Raw genomic sequence first — 21,368 nt, 5'->3', positions numbered from 1 at the left:
TTTTCTCTGACTGATTTCGGGTTTTTGTTTGTCTTTAATTTTCAAATATTTAGCAATGTTTTCTTCAAATAGATTCTTTAAGTTTATCCTATTTGGGATTTACCCAGTTTCTTGTATCTGAAGGTTTTTGTCTTTCATCAAGTTTGGAGAATTTTCAGGCATTATTTTTTAAAATACTTATTTAGCCTCACTTCCTCTTCTGTTCTTTTGAGACTCTGATGGTATGAAAGTTGGATCATTTGTTGTTTCACAAGTTTCTGAGGCTCTATTTTTCTCCCAGTTTATTTCCTCTCTATCGTTCAGTTTTGGATGAATTCTCTTATTCTGTTTCATATTTCCTAATTCTATTCTCTTTTATCTCCATTCTATTATTAAGTTCACCTAAGGAGTTTTTATGTTTCTGTTATTGTATTTTTTATTTTAATATTTTCCACTATTTTTATGTACAATTTTCTTGCAGATTTTTTAATGTTTTCATTTGTTTCAAGAGATTCGTAGTTAATTCTTGAAGCATTTTTATGTTGTTGCTTTAAAATCCTCATTAGATATTTTGAACAACTAATTAACATCAGTATTGGCACCAATTGATTGTCTTTTCATTCAAGGTGTGAAATTTTAGGTTCTTGGTGTGTGTGATTTCTGACTGTATTCTTGACATTTTGTCTATTATGTTAGCAAACTCTGGATTCTTTAATTTTAGCTCAAAGTCAGCCTCTCTAGGTCTTGCACATGTGTTTTGACCTACTTTTGTGGACTGTGCTTCAAATTGCAGAGTCTTTGTGGTATTACTGTGGTCTGGTTGGTTTATCTAGTGCCACTGAGGCTTTTCCTTATTCTTGCTATTGGTTCCTGAGGGAGTGAAAGGTGTTTCCCCAGGCTATGCTTCCAAGTTTCACTAGAAGGATGCAGGTGTGGTGGGATCCTTCTGCCAGTGCTTCCCCCTACCTCTCAACTACTACCCTGATATCTCTGGGTGGGTAAGGAGATCCTCAGACCATAGGGAAAGCTAAGTTTTCTAGACTGAGTCATTTTCTATGATTGTGTCTCTATTTCCTCTTCAGGCTATCTGTCTGTAATAAGACTTTTCATTCCATTTTCAGAAAATTTTATCCATAGACTACCATATATATTGCATCTAGTTACCTCGAGAGGTATAGCCCTCTTGCTCCCTTGTGCAAGAGTGCTATAGGCCTTTACGTTACCTAGCACAAATTAGGATGCTTTGGAAAAACCAGAGAATATTCTGAAATTATCATAAAACTGATGTTGAAAGATGAGTTGACTTGGGTAAAAATAGAATTCAGAAAAATTCCATTTATTTGTATTTACACAACATTAAAATATTCCTTATTTAATCAAATGCACATTGCACTTCTTTTCTCTCACCTGTGTGTGTGTGCAAGGGTGGGGGAAGTGTTGGTGTTAAGTGGGGAAGAAAAGGGGAAAGTCACTATAACTACAACAGCAGAGGATATTTTCATAGAGAAAGGTGGTTGTTTTTTAAATGTAGGGACCTAATAGCTCATTAATAATGTGTTTCTTTTAAATATTAGTATGTTGATTTCAAATACTTAAATAGGGTCTCAAGGCTGACCTATTTATTGTCCTACAAATCAAGGTCCTGAACAAAACAGAATGCACTCAATTGGAAATAAATAAATAGTAATTAAATAAGAGATCCAGCTTAATAATATTATTTGCATTTTTATGACTTGCAAGTATTTTCGTGCACCTGGTCATACTTAGTTGTGTTACATAAACATAGGAGACAAGATTTTTTTTATAGTTAAAAAATAAAATTCAAAGAAGTTAGATGGCATATGCAATATTTCTAAGCCAGCAAATGGCAATGGTAGGTATATACACTTAAGTCCTATTTTAGGCTTGTGGGAAGTGATGGGGTTCCATTTCTTAAAGATTGTTTTAGGTCAAAATAGATTACTTATGCCCCTTTTGGACAGAGATAGAAGGACGTGATGTGATTAATGCCATAGATCTTTTCCAGCTTCTCTTAGTTTCCGTATTTAACTTCCTTAGCAATTCACTAAAAGGCTGAGGGCTTGCTTGACTTTTTTATATCTCAAGTTAAAAATAAAGCAGGGCAACCTTAAGAGAGGACATTAAAGTGATGGTACTTGCTTTTATTTGCTTATTTTTATTTTCTGATGGAACAAATAGTTTCCTTTGATAGGCAAACAACTATTTGAGGGTCAGCACAATTGCAGTCAGTATGTATGCCCTTTCTGAGTTGGCAACTTACTCTGCTGTGAGCCCTGCGTAAGATGCCTGGTTCAGTGAGCAAAACTCACATGGTGTCACTTTGAAGATAAAGTCATGTCTCCCAGGATGCATTGTCAGCCAGCCTGATGAGGTACAGTGTTGGCTATTTGATGCTTTCTTTAGCTGTTCTTTGACTTTCCAGTCCTTTGGGTTATTCTTTACTAATCTGAAGAAATCACAGCTTCTGGCTATTCTGTACTGTTTGAACAGTTAAACAAGCCTGAATGTCAGATTTCCAATACTGAAGGAATCCACAAAATGAGTAAAATGACCTTGGACATCATTTATAATACCCGTTGTAACCATCTCTAGATTTAAACATGAGGGTTATAGACAGAAATTTAAACATGGAAATTTCTTCTCCTTTTCTGCTTTTGAGAGGACTGACAGGCAAAATTGAAATTTGCTAGACTTTCTTCTTCTTAATTTTGGACCTGAGGAATGAATATTACTCATTGATATAAAGAGTAATCTCTGGCCGGGCGCGGTGGCTCAAGCCTGTAATCCCAGCACTTTGGGAGGCCGAGGCGGGTGGATCACGAGGTCAGGAGATCGAGACTATCCTGGCTAACATGGTGAAACCCCGTCTCTACTAAAAATACAAAAAACTAGCCGGGCGTGGTGGCGGGCGCCTGTAGTCTCAGCTACTTGGGAGGCTGAGGCGGGAGAATGGCGTGAACCCGGGAGGCGGAGCTTGCAGTGAGCCGAGATCACGCCACTGCACTCCAGCCTGGGAGACACAGCGAGACTCCGTCTCAAAAAAAAAAAAAAAAAAAAAGAGTAATCTCTTTAATAGAGTAAGACCCCATGACAAAACCCCACAGTGATGTGTCTAGTATTTAGTCCTATATTCAGTCATGCTGTGGGTTATAACATGGTTTATTTAAACACAGTGACCCAATCTATTTCTTTTACTCTAGAAATAAAGATCTACTTTGATTGTGTGTGTGTGTTTTTTTTTTTCTTTCTGTGAATGCCAGTATTATAGTCAGTTTCTCTCATCAGAAAGTGTTTAAGATAGTATCACTTAATCTTGACTGGTGTTTGTATTTATTTTCTTTTTTGAAGGTCAATAAAATATCAAGGCTTTGGAAACTGAGAACATTCTAAGATCAAGATCAACATGTCTTTTCTAAAAATTAATGCTGTAAATAGGAAACATTTGGATACTTTGTTTGCTTTTCATTTCGAAATACTTTTGTTTTTCTCCCTTAATGTTTAAATTACAGAGTGTAAACACTGCAGAAGTCATGACTTACTGAATATAGGTGCATGTCCACTATTCTTATTAATACTGACTGCTGATGTAGATTATTGTGGAGGCTGAGAGATTTGTAACATAGCATGTTATTTATTAGCAATTCCAGAATAAGAACTCAACAGAAAATAATTCTAATGATTGTTTGAAGTTCTGGCTCTATAATGCATGTGATATTTTAAATTCCTAAATACTCTAAACAATTATACTTTATGAATTAATCTATTTTCATATAACCTATTTCACATATTATTATACACTTCATATGAATACTATTGTCAAAGTAGAATAGACAAAACAAAATTATATCCTTTAAGCAAGATGGATGTTGTAAATATATGTATGGGCATTTTTATTTCTGGTTATTTCCTAGATATTGTCTGTAATATCTGCTACAAAGAATTTAATTTTAAAATGACACGTTAATATGCTTCTATATGGCATGATTATATATGAAGACATCGTTTTACCTACAAAAGGCAGAAAATATTAATCTCTTAAATATGTTAATTGTCTCTTTCAAAATAGGAAGTTTTGATTCCATCTTAAAACATTTGTATATCTGACAATTGTCTTTCGTCAGTATAACTAATTAGTTCACAAAGAATATGGGAGTTTTGATAAGGACAGTGGTTGTTGTATTTAAAGCAATAGACAGAGATTGATAAAAATAGGTAGAACTCATTCTATCTTCTATCTGTCTATCTATCTGATTTAGGGATAAAAAAACAAAAAAACAAAAAGTCATGGCAGTGGCAAACACATGGTGTGAAAGGCCCTGTAGAACTATCTGTGTTGCCTTTCAAGTAACGTCTCTCCATTGAGTTGACTGTGGGTTCTGACTGTGTCCTGATCAGTTGCAATGAACTTACTTCTTTAAATGTAGTTATAATTTAAAATGTATACCTCCAACACCACTAGGAAGTGAAGGAAACCATAAAACTAGTAGCTACAAGGCCACAGAGATCAGCAGAGAAAGTTCTAACACCTTAGTGATTTTTCCTTAATTTTCCTACTCTCTCCCCTCCTGTTTTGTTTTTGTTTGTTTTTTGTTTGTTTGTTTCAGTATTCACTGCCATTTTATTCACGTGCTCCTATGTTTTCCCTCTCTCCCATCATAACCTTGCTCCCCAGGGGAAGAATATGTCTTCCTTTATGCTGTCTGGGGAACCAGAGAACAGATCTTGGGCAGGAGGGTGAGAGGGGGAAGGGTCTGAATGGGTTAGTTGCAGGAACAAAGTTCTGATTAAAGAGAAAATGAATATCACCCACAGTGAGAGGTAGGGAAGGCACCTTTCTCCCATGCAGCCCTGAAGGCCAGGCTGCTTTGGGTAAAAGGGCAAGACTGTGGCATGTGGACCAATGCCCTGTGGTATTGCTCAGGTAGAGAAGGAGAGAAGGGGAAGCACCATGAAAGATAGGGATCCCAACAGGGGTAGGAGAAGGGGGCTTACACCTATTGGGTCCAGGAGAAAAAGTCAACCAGAAACCCAACTACTCACTAATGAGCGACTTAGGAGTTGGGGTATCCTGGAGCTCCTCTGTGCCCTTCTCCCCATGAGTAAGCTATCAAATGCCTTTAAGGCACCCTATTTTCTGTAGCTCCTATAAAAACAAATCCTCTAATATTACCGTTGTGAGGTACACTGAGGTGGGCACTTAAAAGGCTTTTTGGGTAAATGCCGTACTTGATTTAGAGGGAATTTGAAAGGAACTTGGAGGGAGTTTCTTTGGGGACCAGGGCACCTCTCTTATTGGACAGAGGTAGGTACTCACACTTCCCTTCCTCACAAAATTCCTCTCTATCTGTCCCGAAACATATCCCTACAGGGCTGGTCGGGGTTGAAGCACAGACCCTATCCCCAAGTCCAAGAAGCGGGTAAGTTTGTGTGTGGGTCCTATGGGCTCAAGCCCTGCCCACCTAGTATTCTCAGGCTCTGACTATGGGTAGAGGCAAAATTGGAAGTTTAGGATTAGGTCTGCATAGAACCAGAGGGTATTGTGAGGGGAACAGTGGAACTACAGTCAGAACCCAGGTCCAGGTCAGTGTCGGGGACTGTGGCCTCAGGGACTGGTCCCAGTTGCTGCTCTCAAAGACTCTGGAGATAACTTGGAGCCAGACTGTCAGCAGGGCTCTTGGTGTTGGCAGGGAGCTGACACCTGTAGCTACTTTCACAAAGTAGCCCCACCCCAGAGGTGGTCTGGTGCTACTTGGCCTCTTGCTGATAGATCCAAAGGAGTTGGACACCCCTTTGCTGGTAGCTCAAGATCACGTTAGCATGGCCTCCATGTTCCTTAGCCATGAGCTTCCACTGGGCCAGGGCCCTAGATGCCCCCAAGGCTGGCCAGGAGTCGAATAAAATCTAGCTATGCCAGCAGAAAGGAGACAAGGCTCAAAGTCCCTGCCAGCATTTTCCCAGTCAACTGTCCATTCCCAGCCCCTCCAGGAAGAAGTCAACACAAGCCACCAGCACCATAGTACCCAGCAGGGCTGTGCCCACAACTATGAATGGATGTGACCACTGAAGCATGAGCAGGGCTCCCAGCAGTTTCAGCCCCACCATCACCTCCTGCCAGCACCCAGTGAAAGTAGTTGGTAAATGGACTCAGTGCCCAGCAGAGTCCCAGCATCCAGGTTCAGACCTAGAAGGAGACCAATTAAGAAGAGCCCAACACTGCAAATCAACATTGTGACCAGGCTGCAGAAGAGTCCAATGCCCAGTGTGATGCCCATGCTCACCTCCAGTCTCAGCTGTATCTGCAGCACTTATGAAAGAGCAGGGAGATCACCAGAGCTCCAGACAGCAGGCCTGAGAGAAATATCACTGCCTCGAAGAAGTGGTGGCCATAGCCGCAGGAGATGATTCCAAAGTAGCAGCAGCAAAGGGCACACACCAGGGCGGGTGCCAGTTCAGGATTGTCCTGGGGTTCCAAAATGCATCTTGGGTCTGGAGGCTCTGGGAGTTGTTGATTAAGGGATCTGCGAGAAGATATCACAGCCAGAGACAGCAAGGCTTCCTCCATGGCTGAAGAGAAGGTGGTCACAGACAGTGCAGGTCCTCTCATTCATCGTGAATGTGTTGAGGGTGTTGGGAAACCACCCTGCCAGGGCTGAGAAGAAGAGGGGCTTCAAGTGCTCCCTTGGCTCCAAGCCGCATCCACATCTGGAGGTCCTAGGCAGCTGGGGGATGGTTGGTAGAAGACATTTCCAGGACCACTATGTTTGTTGCCCCCTAAACTCTTGCAAGTCATAGTCCAACCCCTGTAAGCTAAATCGGCCTCCTGTTATTTTTGCAACTCCTTTCCTGAGAACGTATTTCAAGTCTACAAGTATACATTTCCTCAACTTTAAAATAGAGACAAGAGAACCTACCTCTTAGGGTGGATGGGAGGATGAAATAAGTTAAAGTACGTAAAGGCACTTGGCATACTAAATACTAATCCTGGCATACTGGAAGGGCTTAGGAAAATTACTTAGTTGGCATTATTATACAATTTGCAAGACTCTGCTCCCAATTTTCGACTCTCAAAAGTATAAAACTCAGCTAGCATGAGGCACTCCTGGTATAGCTTATACTTTGTAAACTGGCTCATCTAAGCTGAATTTTCCTTGAATCTAAATATGTTAGTTGTACTCTTAACCTCCACTGTTGGGATAAGGTTCTCTTGGATCTGAGAGCAATGGTTACTATACCTTCTTTGTGAATAATGTTTCCTTAAATTCTACCTGACATTATATGGTGGCCAGGTTAGTCCTCCAGTAATAATACACTATGGGAACAGAGATCCCAGTGTGAGTGGGGCTTACAGCCAGATTGCAAACTGCACCTTCCCCCTCATGCTTCTGCTTTAGCAGAGTCTCGACTTCTCCTTGTTTAACAAATTTCAGAGCTGCCTGGAATCCTGAGCTGCATGACCTCTAAGAGACCTTCCTACTAATCTCTGACCAGTCTGAAACATTTTCAAGAAACCCAGGACTTTTAGAAAGCTGTCTTTGGGACTCTACCAATAGAGAGAATGTTTTCAAAGCGATCTCTGCTTGGTTGACCACCATTTCCAAAATTTCCTCTCGGTTAAGATTTCCCCAAATGAGACAAAGCTGTTTGTGCATTCTCCGAGTCATCCATGTCTAACTTTGCATAATTGACGTTCTGAGCTTTGTGAGGAGTTTATGAAAATCTGAAGGTTTATTTTTAGTAGTCCTATAATCATGAAGTGTTGCTTAATGTGGTTTTTCTTTTTTTGCTCTAAAGATAACAATGCTTCATTTATTCTTTACCAATAGGTGCATTCTCCCCATTATTAATTTCTATATGGTGTTATCTGTACCCTCTAGTGCTGCAGGAAAAGTATACAACATTCCTAAAAAGGGACCGCATTTCAATAAAAACAAAGCATGGCAAATTACCGTGATTTTGATTTGAATAAATAAATTAATAATTTTGATCTACCTGTAAGTCTGTGCCCCATGACCATGCAAGTTTGAATCACTGAAACAGTGAAATAGTGGACATTTTTAATCACTCATCACAATGCCTGGCACTTTAAAATATTGAAGCCGTGGAAGAAAGATTTAAGGTACATGTCAATTGATAAATGCTTTGTCTTCTGTGAATTCTGCACAGCACAAACTGATCCATGTATTTTAGAAAGTGTTCATCTTTCACATTGAAGTGCTTTTAAAGTTTGGAAATATTCCATGAATTGTAATAATTTTGTACATCTTTACAATACCAGAGCTACATTTGATGTTTTAATAATTTTAATTAAAAATATCTACTTCAACCTAGATTGATACATCTGACATACTATAATAATTCATCTGTAGTAGTTATGGAATTAGACTTAGAACAGCCTGTTCTCTTTATTTATACTTTTTTCCTGCATGCATAAAATATGAAGCAAATTCTTCAGTTTTTCTTCTAGTATTATTTTCATTGAAGAAATTTCAACATGCTAGTTAATAGCAAGGCTGAAATCACTGTGTTGGTACAATTCTGTAGTGTCTTGTTTTACTTAACTACAAGTCATTAAAATTTGTGAACAGAGAAATTTAACTTCAAGTACATTTTACCAGATGCATGACAAGACAAAACAGAATGTCCTATGATATTTTGATTCACTATAAATCCTACTTAATTTAAATTCTTTAACCCTACAATGTTTTCAAATGTCAGACATATATGAAAATGTCAGATCATTCTTTAACATTAAGCATACTTTCCAACAGTTCAGTTTACTTTAAAAAAATTTGAAGCATATTGTTTCTTTGCTTTATACAACTTTTCCTGGTTTTAGAATCAAATAACAGTTTCATTTTCAAATCCGAAGGAACTCTTTAGGTCTGTAGGACTATTCTATAATAACATTTACTTAATAGAGCTGTTTTATTAAATGAAACAAATTAATATTCTATAACTTTTCTCAATGCACTATTTAACCTCGGTTTGTCCATTTGTTTCATACAATCTATTAAGCAAAGGGACGTAAATTTCCCTCATTTCCAGATGCTTTTGAGGTACTTTTCTTAAACATCAAAATATTTAACAATAATTTTCTCAGTAACAGACCAAAGTGTTTAGAACTTAGCAGAAAAACAAAGGTATGTGATTCTTATCTAAATTCAAAATTGTAATAAGAAGAATGACTATTTAATCCATATCCTTGAATCTTCCTCAAACTTAATTCTACTGTCAATTTAGTTTCCATTCAGCGCATCTTCTTAAACATTTGCTTAAGCCTTCATCACACAGAAATTCAAAGGAAGATGTATGCAAGTATTCATTCCCTTATTTTTTTAACATCTGCAATTAAAACAGAACTATCAGGTGGGAGAGGGACTGATGTTGATTAACTGTAATAAATAAGACAATTTGGCAAGGTCCTTATTATTACTTTTCTCACAGCAATTTTTTTCTCTATAATATGAAACATGTTAAATTATGTGTTCCCAAGATGTCCTTGAAAGACTAAAATAAATTATGTGCTTGTTTAAAGATTCATTTTAAAAAGGCAGAGGGCATGAAGTTATAGACCAAAAACTGAGATTCTAAAAGCTGTTATTTCATTACCAGACAATCTTGACTATTTGCATGCCCCTGAGGTTAAAGATTGAAATGAACAAATTTCCAGAAAATCCGGCCTCTGAGGCTTTGGAGCACTGCGTACACCCTAGAGGAACATGTAGGCTTTTCTCTTTTTAATTTTATTTCATGACTCCTCACAGTTCAGCAGTGGTCGGATTTTTAGTGTCATCTGAGCTACTAGGAACGTGAATCCTAAAAATGCCTACTCTGTGGTCTTAATATCAAGTTCCGGCCTCAGCATCAGCTTCTGTACTTCAACATTAGGAAAGAAAACAAAATTGGTTGAATGCCTCCTAGACTATGCATTTTTAGTTTTCACTCAAACAACAGGCCTGTGAGGTAGGTGAGTATTCTTATTTCACAGACGACGAAAGAGACTCGGAGTGTAAGCACCTAGCCCAAGGTCACAGAAAGGGTAAGTGATAGAATTAGGATTATAAAGTCAAAATTATTGGCTCTAAAGTTTATTCTAATTTTCCCTGAGCACCAGTGGGGAAAAATAAAACTTTCCATTGATGCCATAAGCAGAAACATGTAATATTATTCATGAAAAGTGTCAGTAGGAGGTGGCAGGTAGGAGCACAGATTAGAGATCCATGCTTCTGGGTTCACTTTCTAGCACTGCCACTTTTAAGCCATGGGACCTTGGCCAAATTGCTCAGCCTCTCTAGACTCAGTTTTCTTTGAGGTAAAATAATAATAACAGCACCAACAAAGAGTGTTGTGGGGAATAAATAATCAGAACTTGGCACCTAGTAAATGCTAGCTATTATTAATATTCAAATTATTATTACTAACTAAAAGAGTCTTTGGAGGTCATCTTATTTAATCCCTTCTTTTTCTAAGCAAGAGGTTGAGATCCTAAGAATTGGAATGCTTGTTCAGGGTTACAAAGCAAGATAGAAACAGCAACCAGATTTCCTAATATCCAATCTAGTGTTATACTTGTAAGCAAAAACAACATTTGCAAGATAATGAATGCTAATGTTGTATTTAGAACGTATTTGTATCATTTTATAAATCCCTAAGCCTTTTCTATAATCCGCCTATTCCTACTGAGAAATGATATTGCCTAATTATAAATTTTTATGGATATTGATAAAAGGAATGAATCAACAAATTATGAACACACTGCTACATTTTATAAATCCATAAAACCTTAAAGATAGCCTCTTTTATGTACAGATAATACATTACATAGAAAGTGGTGAATGAAAAATAATGGTGCAAATAGTTTTGCTTACATGATAGAGATGTCTTTTTTTGAGCTAAAGACTTTAAGACTTCCTGAATATTTGTCAAAAGTAATGATGTGGAGCAGAGTTGCTGTTCTCTCCTGTTGTCTTCAATGGGTCGGCTTCCTCTGTATTGCATATTTTGTTCTAAAACAGAAGAGAGCGTAGTGATTAATGCACATATATTTTATGTTGTTAAAGTTTCAAAAATGATAAAACCCTATTTTCACAACAGATTAGAGATATTTTTCTTCTGGAAAAAAGTGATGAACTACATTAATAGAAAAATCAAAAGTGGCTGTAAACGATGAATGCTTCACTTTACCTGATAAGTTGTTTTTCTCTGATGGCCAGAAAAAAAAAAAAGCAGAAAACTCGTCTTTTTGATTTGTAGAAACTTAGACAAAAATAGTTTCTAGACTTCCTTTCAAATTATTATTCAACACACAACTTACTGAGCACTTACATGCGGGCAACTAGTTACTGGAGACACTGAAATTGATAAGGCAGATTTGACCATCAAGGTCATTATAATGACTAGTTATATTTTTTGTCCTACCATGTTGCTGACATACAAGTCCAAACTATAATTATGCACTAGCATCAAACAATTTAATAAATATAATGAAGACAATGTTAGAACGTATATACACATTAAATGGTCTCCCCTTACTACCATACTCTGATTACATTAAATAGTATCAGAGGTATGGTTAGTTTTCACTCCAAAATGCCATTGTAATTTTCTTTATTTGTGTAATTAAACTAGAAGATCTGCAGCACATTAAAACAGAGCTGAAATAAGGTTGCTTAAATGACAGCATTTTGCTTTGGGGCAAATAAAACATTTCAGGAAAATTCATTATCTCTTAAGCAGGCATTGTTCACAGATCGTAAAAATGCTTATTTATTTCATTAATAAGATTGGATCTTCTTTATTTATTTTTATCACGTGCAATATCTTAATATTCTTGACTTAGATTTTTAGAGTAAAGGCTTTACCAATTAGCTTGCTTTTTAATTAGATTTTATGGTGCTAGTGTTCCCTGATAATTCCTAAGGCTAATTTGTTGTCATCAGAAGATAACATATACGTGATGCTAACTAGTATTGAACCTCTAAATAATAGAGCGCTAGTAATTGTATTTAAGATTTTTCTGTGATATAATCCTGGGACAGTTTAAGGTTTATGGCCATATACACAAAGCTATACATGAAATATTTCCAAATAATAACTGTACTTAAGTTTTTTCCATGCTTTTATTATTCATGTTTCCTGGACTTTTCAGCTGAAGTCTACCAAAGGGATAAACAGAGTATATCTGTAAGGAATCTTCTCAGTATGATGTATGTTACAATTAAGGGGAGAGCAGCTCTTCCACATGGGAAGTCTGGTCAGTTGGAAGTGCAGGAACAGAGCTCAAGGAAGAGGTATACGATGAAAGTGACAAGAGAAGAAGACCAGAGCTCTGTGAGATAATTCGTGTGTAACATAGGCCTAGTTAAAAAGCTAAGCAAAACTAATCACTCAATGTCAATGAAGCTGTGCAGACAAAAAAAAAAAAAAATGCTTAAGATAGGGTGATCCACAGTGTGGAAGAGGCAAAGAAGAAAAGATAACACAGAACGAATCATGGGATTATGGAAGAACAGAGAGGTTTGAGTAATTAAGGCAGGATTGAGGGGAAATGAAGTCATTTAGTATTGATCATGTATTCACATAATTTAATAAAATTGTAAAGAATTAAATATAGATTTGACAGATCTGTTTTGTTATGGTTTTAGTGTGCTATTTTTCTGTAAGACGTTAACATGACAGAAAGACATTCAGTATTCATTATTTCAACCAACAAATATTTATGGAACAGGCTCCTTGTAAAACAAAACATTGTTCAAGCCATGTTAGGGCAAAATTAAAAAGTTAAAGATTAACACTCTCGAATTAAGACAAAAAGGAACAGGCTCTTTGTAAAACAAAACATTGTTCAAGCCATGTTAGGGCAAAATTAAAAAGGTAAAGATTAACACTCTCGAATTAAGACAAAAACGGTGAGGATCACTGGAGTCAAGAATTGATGGGATCATGGCCACGAATAATGCAATGACGTTTCCAGGGAATCTGAAAACCAGTGACAGGATGTTCAAGACAGCTGGACTCTCTATGCTCACATAAGATCTACTATAATAGTGTATTAGAGCCATTATCACAGATGTGAATTCAATAAGCAATAATCAATTGTATAGGACACATCCCTGCAAACCATTGTGTAATTGTGTGAACTAACAGCTCTAAAAATGCAAAAGGAGAGATCATTTCTACCTAAGAAAACCAGATACGGTGTGAGGAAAGGTTGAACATGGAATCCTGACCATAGGAATGGAAAGTTTTCCAGCAGTAAAAAACTGGAGGAAGAGCAATAACCCAGGAGTATAGAGGGTTCAGCAAACCATAAGATAAATATACTACCAGAAGCACAGACTTCATTGAGAGAATTAGTGGATCAGAGAACTGGAGAACGACTCAGTACAGAGGGCAGTACAGTTGCAGAGGGCCTTAGTGCCTAGAAAAGGATTGATGCGGTAATAGTCTGATGAGCAAGACAAAACAGTGCCTAGAAATGGATTGATGTAGTAACAGTCTAATGAGCAAGATAAATCAGAATCAAAAGCTGTTTAGGGAAATGTATCCCACCACATGTTGAAAACAAGACGGGAAAAACTCATGGTAAAGTACTTTCATCGTAAATTTTATACTCTGAAAACAAAACCTCAAAACTGGATTGATTTTTATGAGTGGTGAAATGTTCATAGGAAATTATATGAGTATTTGCAAGGATAGTTGGGAAGAAACGAAGCTACTTGGGTTAATAAGTGATTTCTTAATTAAGTACGAAGTGAGCTGAAGGAGACTCATAAGAAAATGAAAACAATAATGATGGTTTCTTTTTACTAACTAGGCCAGAATGGCAACCTTACAAAAAAGTCTAAGTGTTGGGTATTACTCTTCCCTCAAAAATTATAGATTCTTTTGTTCATCCCATCTAACTTAAATTAAAGGTCTATTCTTCCTTTAATCTGACTAGTAAAATATAATTTTAAGAAGAGAAAGATTTAGAAATGGGTTACCTATGAGCATTATTAACAATGGAAGTTATTGCCAGATCATTTGGTAATATTTTTACATTTAATATGCCTCTTCACATTTGGCAGTTTTCTGTGCAACAGTGGAAATAATGGATATGGGGTGATTTTCTTGGCTAAGGAATAGTGAATGCAAAATAAATGAAAATCTTGAACTCAGGCATACACTTAAGATGCTAGTTATGACTACATATTTCAAAAAGCTGTTACTATCACACAGAATCCTTAGAACCAAGAAGTGATTTAGCCTCAAAGTTTATTTTTAACTTAGACTCTTTTTCTTCCTCATAATTCTTAGATTTTTTTAGAACACATCCAAGAAACAAATATTACGAGAATTTCTCAATTCTGAAACTTAGCAAATTTAGTTAATAGCATTTTTTGCTCTCTATACCTCAAGAGAACATCAAAATCCAACCTTCAGACTTAGTGTCTTCCTGGATTCTTGGATTCTAGTGTTCATACATGCATTAGTATGCTCGGTCTGTTGTAATGAAGTACCACAATTGAGTGGCTTAAACAACAGAAATTTATTTTCTCACCGTTCTAGAGAATAGAATTTCAAGATCAAACTGTCAGTAGCGTTGGTTCCTTCTGAGTCCTGTGAGAAAGAATCTATGCCATGCCTCTTCTGCTGGTTTGCTGTCAATCTGTGGTTCTCCTTGACTTTATAGAGCATCAACTTGATCTCTTCCGTCATCTTCACTTGGTGTTCTCCTGATGTATGTGTCTGTGCCCACATTTCTCCTTTTCATAAGGCCATGATAAGTCATATTGGATTGGGGCATGCTCGTATGACTTCATCTTAACTAATTATGTCTGCAGTGATCCTGTTTCCCAACAAGGTGACATTCTGAGGTACTAGGAGTTGGGACTTCAATGTAGGCATTTAGGAGGACACAATTCAACCCATAACAATATGTAATAAATAGATGGATATGGACATTCTTGGAGTCATCCTGCAGATTATCTACTCATTTGAGATCATCTGTCTCTCATAGTTATCCAGAGAGATTAAAGACAGGGCAGTTTTCATCAGAAGAGGGATCGTTTTCCACAGGTACCCAAGCACTACTATTGGGGTAGTGAGTCACCCAGGTAAATGCCACTTTTATATTATCCTGTTCCCTAATAACTTTCAGTGGTTTCTTGTTACCTGCAAGGTAACACGCAAGTTCCTAAGTGTGCCATTTAGAGTCTTCCATCCACCAAAGCATCCCTGCCATTTAATACTGTCAACTGTTCCATGTGCAAATCCAAAGTTCTAGTCAAATTCAGGTACTCACTGTCTTCTGAACACACCAAAAACTTTCTCATTTTTGTACCTTTGTTTATATCTATTTTTATTGGCATAAGAAATCCTCTTTCTTTTATGTGGCCTATAAACCAGACTGAAATGCCACCTCCTCCATGTCACCATCACTATGCACAAGTTATTCCTGCCTGTCATTCCTATGGCACTTGTTCCTATAGGAATTGCTCATTTCTATAGCAATCTTATAAGTTATTTTATATTCATTTCTCTTTGCATTGCTAGATTTCTAAAACATGTTTATGTCTTACCTCCCTAGCTAGCCTGTGAACATCTTGGGAGTAAGTAATTCTGTTATTCATAGTGTAATACTGGTCCTCAGATGTTATTGATGTAATTAAGATTGATTCGTTGTACTTTTTTTTTTTTTAACTAGTGAAGTGTTTTGTAGCTGTGTTTTTATTTCGTTTAAATTGCTGAGCATCCATAGTTAGTTGTTACATCTCTAGTTCACAGAGTTTGACATTATCTCATATACAGTCAGGAGTCAAGGGATTTGGATTCATCTCATTGAACTAGTATATCCAATCCTCACTTACTTACCTTACCTATAAAATGAGGAAGTAACACTAATTTAGTTATAAGGTTGCTCTCAGATCTAAAATTCCACAATTTAAAAATCTATACATTATGTTTTTAAAAATGCAATCTCTATGTAAAGTTAATTGGGCATGACAAGCTTGTATACAGATACATGGATGGATGTAATTGATTAAGTGTTGTTGCTTTTTTGTTAGTGCTGACTGATAATTTAGTGACCCTCAATTATTTGTTTGGTTTTATAATCCATACTCTAGCTACATTGTAAATAGTTTTGAAGTGATCTATTGAAAATGAAAACTAGAAAGTAATTTGAAGGCAATTCCTATAATGTTACATAAGAAACTACTCCTAGCAGTGATTAGCTACAGGGAGCAGAATCAGGGAAATTAGGGGTAGTGGAATATTCAATTTAATATTTTTTTAACATAATACATATTACTTTCAAAATTAAAAAATAATAATTAGCCAGTTTTGGGGCCAATGCCATTTTTTAAAGAAAATACATCAGGATGGTGAAAATCAATAATAAAAATATATATAAATGTCTTCTTCCTTCATATGGAGTCTTAAATGCAAAGCGTCAAATCTAAAAGTGTCTATGAAATACATAGATAGCTTTATTGGAGTCTTAGATGCAAAGTGTCAAATCTAAAAGCGTCTGTGAAATACATAGATAGCTTTATTCTTGTCCTTTCATATTAGGATATGCAAAGTGGTTCCTCATGGTGCTCTCTTCAGTAGCATATATACCAAAATTATAACAATACCCAGAACATTAGTATGGTCCTTGTGCAAGGATGACACACAAATGTGTAAAGTATTCCATATTACCATATTTTACCCCCCCCCATTACAAAGTGACACAAGGAAACATTTGGAGGTGCTGAATATGTATATTACTTAGACTGTGGTGATGTTATTATGAGTATTTGCATATATTCAAATTCATAAAATTGTGAACAATAAATATATGCAAGTTTTTGAATTTCAATTATGCCTCAGTAAAGCTGAAAATGTAAAAATGTGCTTCCTCAGGCTGGGCATGATGGCTCACGCCTATAATCCTAGCACTTTGGGAGGCCAAGACAGGTGGATCACCTGATTTCAGGAGTTCAAGACCAGCCTGGCTAACATGGTGAAACCTCATTTCTACTAAAAATGATACAAAAAATAGCCAGCCGTGGTGACGCACAACTGTAATCCCAGCTATTCAGAAGGCTGAGGCAGGAGAATCACTTGAATCCAGGAGCCAGAGGTTGTAGTGAGCCGAGATTGCGCCATTGCACTCCACCTTGGGCAACAGGAGTGAAACCCTGTCTCAAAAATAAATAAATAAATAAATAAATAAATAAATAAATAAATAAATAAATAAAATTTTTAAAAAGTGGCTCCTCATGATAATTAGTGAAGAGATTAGTGTTTTGAACATGAAGAAAATGTAAAATAAACAAGTCACCCAAGAGAAGCTAATTATTATGTGGTACTTGGTATCTGAATTGACTAAATTACAAGTACATAAGCACTGAATATGATTCTAAATTTTCTGGAATATCAGATTAAGAAGAGTTTCTTGGCTATATCCTTTTAATTGCATAATAAAAAAAGCATCTAAATAATTCTACAGGGAAAAACTATCTTGACATTGACTTGAAGATAAAACCCACTTTGTTAGTTCTTTTGTAAGGGATATTGGGACACAAAACAGACCATGTCTTCAACTACAGTTTTGAAAAAGTTGCACTTTGTTCAGTGGACATTTCTTTTACTGAGCTCGAACAGTACTGAGAGCATAATACTCTATCTTAACACAAGGGACTGAGTTATTCTTGCAGAGAATGAATAACAAGACCTAGGCCCTTTGCTTTCTGATGATCCAATTTTGTCAAGGTTTAACGGGAAGAAATGAAATTTCTGGCTCATTAATGTTTCCATCAAATTACCTTGTAAAACTCTTAAATGTATCATTTTAAAGTGAGTATAGTATGTCAGACCAAGACAGGGAGGAACCTAGTAGGTAGGTATGACCTCTTATGGAGTTCTTATTGAGAATCAGCCTCTGTTGCAGTACAAGTAAACCAGAAAGGTGATGGACAAGTTCAAGAAAAGTGAGATCACTAACTAGGCAGTGAAAACAAGTGGATCTGGAGCTGAGGAACAGAACTCTGGTCCCAGGTCCAAGATAGCCTGAAGGTGAGTATAAGAAGTTATCCAGTTCTCCTTTCTGCAGCAAGATAATGTAGGGTACCCAGCACCTTACCAAAATACGGGGGAAGAAGTTAAGACAGACATTAGAAGTGCACATCAGTTCAACCTGTTGGAAATTCAGCTGAAGATTTCAACCTGTTAGAACTTCAACTTGTGGGATTTTCAAGTAGCTGAAAGACTAAGACTAGGAGGCCGGGCGTGGTGGCTCAAGCCTGTAATCCCAGTACTTTGGGAGGCCGAGGCGGGTGGATCACGAAGTCAGGAGATCGAGACCATCCTGGCTAACATGGTGAAACCCCGTCTCTACTAAAAATACAAAAAACTAGCCGGGCGAGGTGGCGGGCGCCTGTAGTCCCAGCTACTCGGAGGCTGAGGCAGGAGAATGGCGTAAACCCGGGAGGCGGAGCTTGCAGTGAGCCGAGATCGGGCCACTGCACTCCAGCCTGGGTGACACAGCGAGACTCCGTCTCAAAAAAAAAAAAAAAAAAGACTAAGACTAGGTTTAATCACAGTTTGTTATAGGATCCCCATCCTGGTCTTCATGAACTAGGCTCTATTGGCCACTGTGGATAACTGCAAACTGCTTCCTTAAATAGGATGTTGATGTTTATGAACCATCACCTTTCTAAGTAAAGGCATTTCAAATGATGCGAAAATATGACCTCTTCTTATTTTTGTTGGTAAGCCCTCTTTGCACCAGATTCTGAGTGCAGAGATTAACCAAATTGTTCTTCACTTGTATTCTTCTATAATCTTCTCCAACAAATACTCAATCCAAGAACTATCACCTGTTGCTTAAGGGTGCTGATTTTTTTAAATAAACACAACTCATTATTTCTACCAATGTCAGTGTGGAGAGTGAAGGAAACTGACATTTATTAAACTTCACTTATGAATCAGATATGCTGCCAACCACTAATTTTACTAATTTGTTCATGATCTTATGCTTAGAACTTGGATCAAATCCAGGTCCATTTAATGCCAAAACATTTATTTCCACTGAGTATTACTGCCCAATACAAAAATTAAAGTAATTTTCTCTGACCCTATATGTATTTCAGGCATTTCTTGACCCAATACTTACAACATAAGTGCTGTGTGCCCAAATTTACCTTCTGTGTAACTCCAGATTTAAGGATCTTGCTACTAGAGTCCTGTGTATTCAGATGCAGACAAATGGTCAAATTCACTGACTATAGTTTATAAATAGTTTTTATAATAGGTGTTTGTTTCATACACTAGGTTCTAACTTCCAAGGGTGACCCTGTGCCAGAGTTCCCATATTCAACAAAATGGCTAAGAGCTTCTCCAGGTGCTGGCTCTTTTCCTGAAACCTCAGGTAACTGGCCATCATAGGGATGCAAGTTTGGATCAGAGTTTAAGATAAAAGACTAGATTTATTTCAGTTATGAAGCCCAAAGGCACTTCTGGACATTCATATACAGATGTTCACACATACACACACCATTCTGCCTTCCCTAGCCATAGGCACACTTACCTAGGAAATTTGCGCACAAAGGCTTGTCTAGGGAAAAACAACTCTTTCAATAGACAAATAATTTTTAAAAACTGGCAGACAATTAATACCAAAATCCTATTAGAAAAAAATGTGAAAGAAAGCAACAAATTTGTCAATAGATGAGCATTTATAAGAAAAATGTTGTTAAGGCCTGATATGAAAGCTGTCACCTAAAGTTTTACTATGCATTGAAAATTGTAAAAAAGCTTTTACAACTATAAAGGAAGACCATGCATCATAAGTGCAAGAACTCAAGACAGTGGGAGGAAATAGAATTTCAATTGGCAGAATTCAGTGAAATGGAAGAAACAAACTAAAACCACAAACAAAACAAACTAAAACAAACTAAAATCACAGAAATGTAACAGAAGTACACAGAGGAGACATGAGAATAGACACTGAAGAAAGCACAGCAAAAAGAGGATATAATGAGGCAAGGCAAGGAATCAAAATTAAAATGGATTATATAAAGAATTAGGGAAAAAATGATTGGTACATAAACCAGACAAGGCAGAAGTTGTATGTTCATAATTAGAGTCCATGAAAAATAAAACCAAAACTAATATAACAGAACAAATTATATTTGAAAATATAATTTGAGGGAAAAAAATGTTAAAAACAGAAAAGAATAACCATATATATTAAAAGCATATATTATGTAGCAGTAAAAACTGAGTCAATGCTGGGACATATCTTTCTGCTGCATACTCAGGATATATGTACTTAAGACACATTCTAGTAAATTAATACAAAAGCATCTTTTAAATGGCCAACCAAAAAGATCATATTATTTGCAGGAGGAAAAAAACTCAGGTTGGCCTTTGATTTCTCCTTGTTTGTATGCAGCACTAGATATTAGTGGAACAAAACCTCTGAAATACTCAAGGAAACAAAGTTTAAGCTGGGGATTTCATGTCCAGCCAAGATGTTCATTAAGTATAAAGCCACAAACCATATAGAATGTGCCACAACTCAAGAAATACTGCTCACATACCAGAGACTGAATTTCAGCCAATCAAGGATGACAGGGAAACCTTTAGCAAATGGCTGGTGATAAGCATTAATATACTTAGTAGAACGAAGAAAAGTAGTAGAAAGAAATGTGTGGATTTGATGAAAAAGTCCAAAATGAATTGTATATGCCCTGGCAATTAAAAATATACAAATAACAAAAAATTGGGAGAGTAACTCAGGAAGAATTTTAGTGATTTCTCAAAACAAACAAACAAAAGAAAACAAACAAACAAACAAAACCAAGCATGTAACTACCATATGTAGAAACCCATAGGTACAATATTGACTGATTGCACCATCTGTAACAGTGTGGAGCCAAAGTATATTACCTAAAACTGATAAATTAAGTCATAGCATTATAACATAGTATGGTTATATCACTTAACAGTACAAAACAGTAAATAAACATTATTTTTAAAAATCGTACACAATTACTAAATAGTTAAAAATAGAAATGTTTCACAATTTGGCATGGCCATACTGAATTTTAAAATCGTACATCTGAAACTTGTATAGCCCTTTAAATAGAATAATGAGATGAATATATTTTTTTCTCTCAAGAAGATAGTCTTAAAATAACTTACGGCAAAACATAACCATAAAATAAATATCATGCTCTTCCTTGTACTTATTTTCTAGAAAATGTATTATATTGAATGAAAGTATGACCAAGTTGAAGATCGTAAACCTAAAGAAAATAATAGTACAACAATATCTACTGACTTTTGGTAGCTAATACCACTTGAGTGACTGTAGAATCAGTTTCTTTTCCCTG

At 36.5% G+C, this 21,368-nt stretch overlaps 1 protein-coding gene, 1 non-coding gene and 1 pseudogene across 17 annotated transcripts in view; all 3 read left to right on the top strand.

Annotated features, from left to right (window-relative positions):
- Window positions 1–21,368, top strand: part of LOC105475378 (membrane associated guanylate kinase, WW and PDZ domain containing 2) — a 1,478,421-nt gene that overhangs the window by 94,639 nt on the left and 1,362,414 nt on the right. The gene's annotated exons all lie outside the window — the stretch shown is intronic.
- The window catches only part of LOC139362490 (uncharacterized), a 45,024-nt pseudogene continuing 33,286 nt past the window's right edge, over window positions 9,631–21,368 (top strand).
- LOC112425562 (U6 spliceosomal RNA) lies at window positions 16,581–16,687 on the top strand. Its single transcript, XR_003016682.2, has one exon. It is a non-coding gene; the product is annotated as a U6 spliceosomal RNA (small nuclear RNA).

The sequence above is a fragment of the Macaca nemestrina genome, chromosome 4 (genome assembly GCF_043159975.1).
Source record: "Macaca nemestrina isolate mMacNem1 chromosome 4, mMacNem.hap1, whole genome shotgun sequence".
In the NCBI taxonomy this organism is placed as follows: Eukaryota; Metazoa; Chordata; class Mammalia; order Primates; family Cercopithecidae; genus Macaca; species Macaca nemestrina.
Note: the sequence above shows the minus strand (reverse complement) of the source record. Positions and strands in the feature narration are given on the sequence as shown.